Source organism: Orycteropus afer, unplaced genomic scaffold (assembly GCF_000298275.1).
Source record: "Orycteropus afer afer isolate SDZICR_OR568_19922 unplaced genomic scaffold, OryAfe1.0 scaffold00580, whole genome shotgun sequence".
Taxonomy (NCBI): domain Eukaryota; kingdom Metazoa; phylum Chordata; class Mammalia; order Tubulidentata; family Orycteropodidae; genus Orycteropus; species Orycteropus afer.
Window position 1 is genome coordinate 674566 of NW_006922167.1, and position 5257 is coordinate 679822.

Here is a 5257-nt window from a genome sequence, read left to right on the forward strand (position 1 = left end):
GTAAGAAGAGTTCAGGATGATCTAACTGGAGTGATTGTGACATTAAATAAGCAAGAAAACAATGAGGAAGAGTAGATCAGGATATGAAAAAGAAACAAGATGAAGGTAAGACATTTTAACTTGAGGAGCCTGTGGTACATTCAAGTAAAGATGTCCAGTAGGCACTTGGTTATATAAATTAAAATCCCAGATTAGAGATCAAGAGCAAAAATAGATGATAGATAGATAGATATGATAAAGGCAATAACATATGGGAATTACTTAAACCATGTGTTTGGTAGTTCAGGTCATGTGTCAGCTTGACTGGGCCTGGTTTTGAGTGGCTGGGCAGTTGGATATAGTTATTCCCCATGATGAGACTAATTATCAACTCCATGGTGGAATCTACTGGAGCAGCTAACTAGCTGCCTTAGGGATGTGGTCTGCTTCCAGTATAAAAACAGAAGCATTGAGAAATGTTTCTGCAGCTTTTTGGCGTTCTTGGACCCTGCATGTAGCTGAGTCTTCATTCAGTACCCTGCCATGTTTCCTGCTGATCTTGAGACTGTCTCTGGACTTAAACGAGTGACCTGCCATGTTGTTTGGTAATCTTGCAACTGTGCCATTTAATTTGTAAACCTTGGGCTTGTCAGCCTCAGTAGCCAGCAACTGCCTGAGTTAAGAAAAGCCTCCAACTTCAGTGGGCTGGGAGCAAGAGGCAGAGCTGAAGCCCAAGGTCGAGGGGCTTTCACCCAGACCCTAGAGCTGGCACTTTGAACTCAGACTTCTAGCCTCTAAACTCTAAGAGGATAAACTACTGTTTGTTAAGACCACCAGTTTGTGGTATCTAGTGGCACTAGATAATCAAAACTCCATGTGAGTCATTAAGAAAGAGAAGCAGACAAGGATAGAAGCTGAAAAAAGCAATAGTTTGAGAGGCAGGAAGAAAAGTCCATATATGAGACTAAGAAGGAATGAGAAAAGAGATAAGAAGATGAGCAAGAGAGATGATTTTCAAGACATACAAGACAGATAAGAAACAATACAGGGAAATAATATGTCTTTCAGTTTTTATGAGAAATAATTGGTCAATGTTGGCAAACACTACAAAGTAGTCAGGTAAGATGAAGACTGAAGAGTGTTAGAGATATGTCACGCCATCTTGCGTGGCTCTTCCGGGTTCTTCTTCATTCCCTGCTGCCCTGCCCAAGGTCATAAGTCAGTTAAAGGAAGCAGAAACTGAGCTTCCTGCAAGGCGCGAATTTTAAAAGGCAACATAGCTTCTGATAGGTTAAGACCCCTTCCTCCAGCTCTGACGTACAACCTCCTAAACCCAGGTCTATATAAGACCGCCCTCTCCCCTGCTCGCTCTCTTCTTTTCTTTTCTTCTTCCTCTCTTCTTTTCTTCTTCCTCTCTTCTTTTCCTCTTCCTCTTCTTCTTTTCTTCCTCTTCTCTTATTCTTCCTCCTCTTCTCTTCTTCTTCCTCCTCTTCTCTTCTTCTTCTTCTCTCCTGCCTCAAAGCAGGCGCCCTTTTGCCTCTTTAAATAAAATCTCCTGTGGGGTACCCTGGTGTGTGGCATGGTCGTTGAATGCTGACAGAGCTCTAACAAAGATAACCTATATATTTTGACAATAAAAAAAAATACAAACTCACTCCCGTCGAGTCAGATCCGACTTGTAGCGACCTTTCCTCAGGTTTCTGAAGGGTATCACTATGGAAGTAGATCGCCCAATCTTCCTTCTGAGGAATGGCTGGTGGGTTTGAACTGGCAGCCTTCTGGTTAGCAGTCAAATGCCTTAGTTACTACACCACCAGAGCTCCTTTTTAACAATAAACCAAAAATAAATAAGTCATCATGTTCAGGGTGAGATACTAGAATTGAAGATTTTTCCTAACAATTCATCTGGACTACTGATAAGGTCCAGGGTGTGTATGACTGTGTAACTGAGATGGAATGGAGGTAAAGATCTTCACGGGTTAAAAAAAATCAAGGGACTGCAATGATGTGGGATGGATCATCCACATGACTGTTGAAATTAATGGCAGGTCATGAGGTACAGAAATATACAGATTTCAAAATCTTGTTAATTCCAAAGCAGAAAACAATATGGAAAACTGAAACTGAAAACAAAGAGCTGTTACAGGAGGAAGGAAAAGCTATTTGTTTTAGACACAGAGATTGGAATTTAGAAGAATATTGACTCTACTTTTTAACCGCAAAGTTCATGAGGCCCCCAGGATAAATAGTTTGAAGACTGGCTAAAGAGGAACAGATGGAAGATGGGTCATAAATAAGAAGCATACCTCAGTAAGAGTTAAGATAAGAGAGGGGTCAGATGACTCTGAGGCTTAAGTTTTAGGAGACTGATCAAGAATTTATTCATTTATATATTCCACAAATATTAAGAGTCTACTATTTGCAAGATGCTTAGTATTACTGAAAGCAAATTAAATCAAGGAAACATTATCCCTACCCTCATGGAGTTTATTGTCTAATGAGAACAGACTCTATTAAAGACTCACATAAATGTAGAGTGACAGCCTGATAAGTGCTAGGAAGGAGAGGTCATGGAACTGGGAAAACTGGTTTTGGGAACAGGTTTTTGGTCAAGTTAAGGAGGAAGGGCTTTCCTGAGAACGTAATGGTTGATATCAGAAGGAATTGATGGCCTGGGGAGAGTACAGGTTAAGAATGGTGGTAGGGGTGAGGGCAGTGAGAGGATATTGTGTGGTGCCAGGGACTGGAGAATGCCATGGAAGATTTCTATCTTTATTTTAGGTCATGTTTTGTTCCTGTGACAAGAATCCTTAAACTATCTCTATAAGACAGATGGAGAGGCCTAAACACATCCTGCTTGTTCTAATGAACAGATAAGTTAGCTAGTACAGGGAGGAATTTGTCCTTTGCTCCAGGGAAGGTGATTTTGGTCCTCATAGCTGACAATTACTTCTTCAAAAGATGAGAACATCCTGTGTGATTACTTCGTATCTATGAATAAAGCCTGCAAGTTAAAATATCATGTAACAATGTTTCAGGTAGAGCCCATCTTTCCCCATTATAGTTCCTGCCTCTTCCTCTGTGAGATTAAAAAGTGACAAAGATGTTTCAGGAAAATTTTACATATAAAAATCAAATTTATGTAGGTAGACAGGAAGTGAAGGCAGTTAGCCAGACCAAGAATGTGAAGAGAAAAGGAGGTGGTAGAGAGATGAGGTTGACTCTTAAAGGGAAATGAAGTTAGAGGAAACATATTTGCTTACATTTTTAAAACTTTTTTAGAGAAAAATTTTCAAACATACACAAAAGCAGAAAGATAGTAAAATAAACTTCCACATTCAGGTTAAAGAATTCTTAATAGTTATACTGCCATATTTACATTTTTCCATTCTGTTGCTTCCTTTTCCTGAATCATATCATGGTAAATTCTAGACATCATGTTGTTTAACCCTATATTTTTAATTATGCTTCATTAAAAATATGGATATATTCTGATATAAATATAACACCATTATTACATCTAGCAAAATTAGCAATAACCCTTTTTTATCACCCAATTCAAGCCAAATCAAACCTGTTACCATGAGTCCATTCCAACTCATGGCAGCGACCCCATGCGTTACAGAGTAGAATTGCTCCATAGAGTTTTCTCGGCTGCAATCCCTACTGAAGCAAATAGCTGATACTTTCTTCCATGGTCCAACTGGATGGGTTCAAACCATCTGTTTCACTTGGGGACCTTATCACCTAATACCCAGTCCATAGTCAAAATTCCTCCATCATCTCAAAAACTACCTTTCACAGTGGGTTTGTTAGACTCAGAATTTAAACAAGTATCATAGAGTACATTTGTTACATCTCTTTAAGTTGTGTGTGGCTTTTTTTTTTTTCAATCTAAAACAATCTTTTCCTCTTTTTGCCTTAGCTTTCTTCATATGAAGAAATGTTCTCCTATCCCTATATGACTTATAAATTGAAATCAATTCTATAGCTTATGTGGGTAATTTTTTTTTTTTTTTTTTTTTAATGATGAGGAAGGTTGAGTTTGTCATACACTGAATCTACTGTGAGGAGCTGGTGATGAGGAAGAGGTTGAAGTTAGAAGGAAAGCAAAATAATTATCAGTACAAGATTATAAAGATGCAGAATGCAAAAGTTAGTCTATGGCTGAAAGTGAAATTTTTTTCTACTGATGCAAAAGAGACAGACATAAGGATGAGTAGAAACACTGGTAAATTTTGAGGTGGTCATGGGGATAAAATTCAAAATATTGATTAATCTGCTTGCCATGGTTATCAGTGAAATGGAACAGAACCCAACCTATTCATAACAGCTGCAAACAACCCATGTATGCAGAGGTGCTGATTCATATCAGGTGAATATCGGTCTTTGTTCATGGCCAGGAAAGTTGATCTTGGTGTCTAGTGGCCTTTATTTTCTCAATGAAGTGAGGGTATGTTTTTCTGATGAGTGGGAAGGGTTAAGGCATGGTTGGGATTTTTCAAGATAAATAATTAGAGGTAACTAGGAGCTCTGGTATCATAGTGCCTAAAGCACTTGACAGCTAACCAGAAGGCTGGTGGTTCAAACCCACCAGCCCCTCCTCGGAAGGAAGATGGGGCAATCTACTTCCGTAGTGATATTGCCTCGGAAACCCAAGGAGGAGTCGCTATGAGTCGGGTCCGACTCGGCACATAATAACAACAAAAACAAGTGTGATAGTTAAGTTTGTGTGTCAACTTGGCTGGGCCTGGTTGAGTGGCTGGGCTGTATTCCCCATGATAAGAGTGGTAATCAACTCCATGGTAGAATCTACTGTGAGCAGCTGAGTAGCTGTGTTAGGGATGTGATCTGCTTCCTGTACATAAGGCGAAGCCTTGGGGAACGGTCTCTAGTTTATGGCATGCTTGAACCCTGCATGTGGCTGTGTTATTGTTCAGCAGCCTGCCATGCTCTGCCAATCTTAGGACTTTCAATGAATTTGAATTAATGGCTTGCTGTGTGGTTTCATAACATCAGGACTGTGGCTTTTTACTTGTCAACCTTGGGCTTGTGAGCCTCAGCAGCTAGCACTTGAGTGAAGAAAAGCCTCTAGTTTTTTTAGTGTGCCTGGAGCAGGAGGCAGAGCTGAATCCCAAGGTTGAGGGGCTTTCACCCAGCCCCTAGAGCCTGGTACTTTGAACAGACTTAAAGCCTCCAAACTGTAAGAGAATAAACTCCTGCTTATTCAAGCCATCCCATTTATTGTATAGTCTTGTCAGAGCAGCATAGAGGTAAC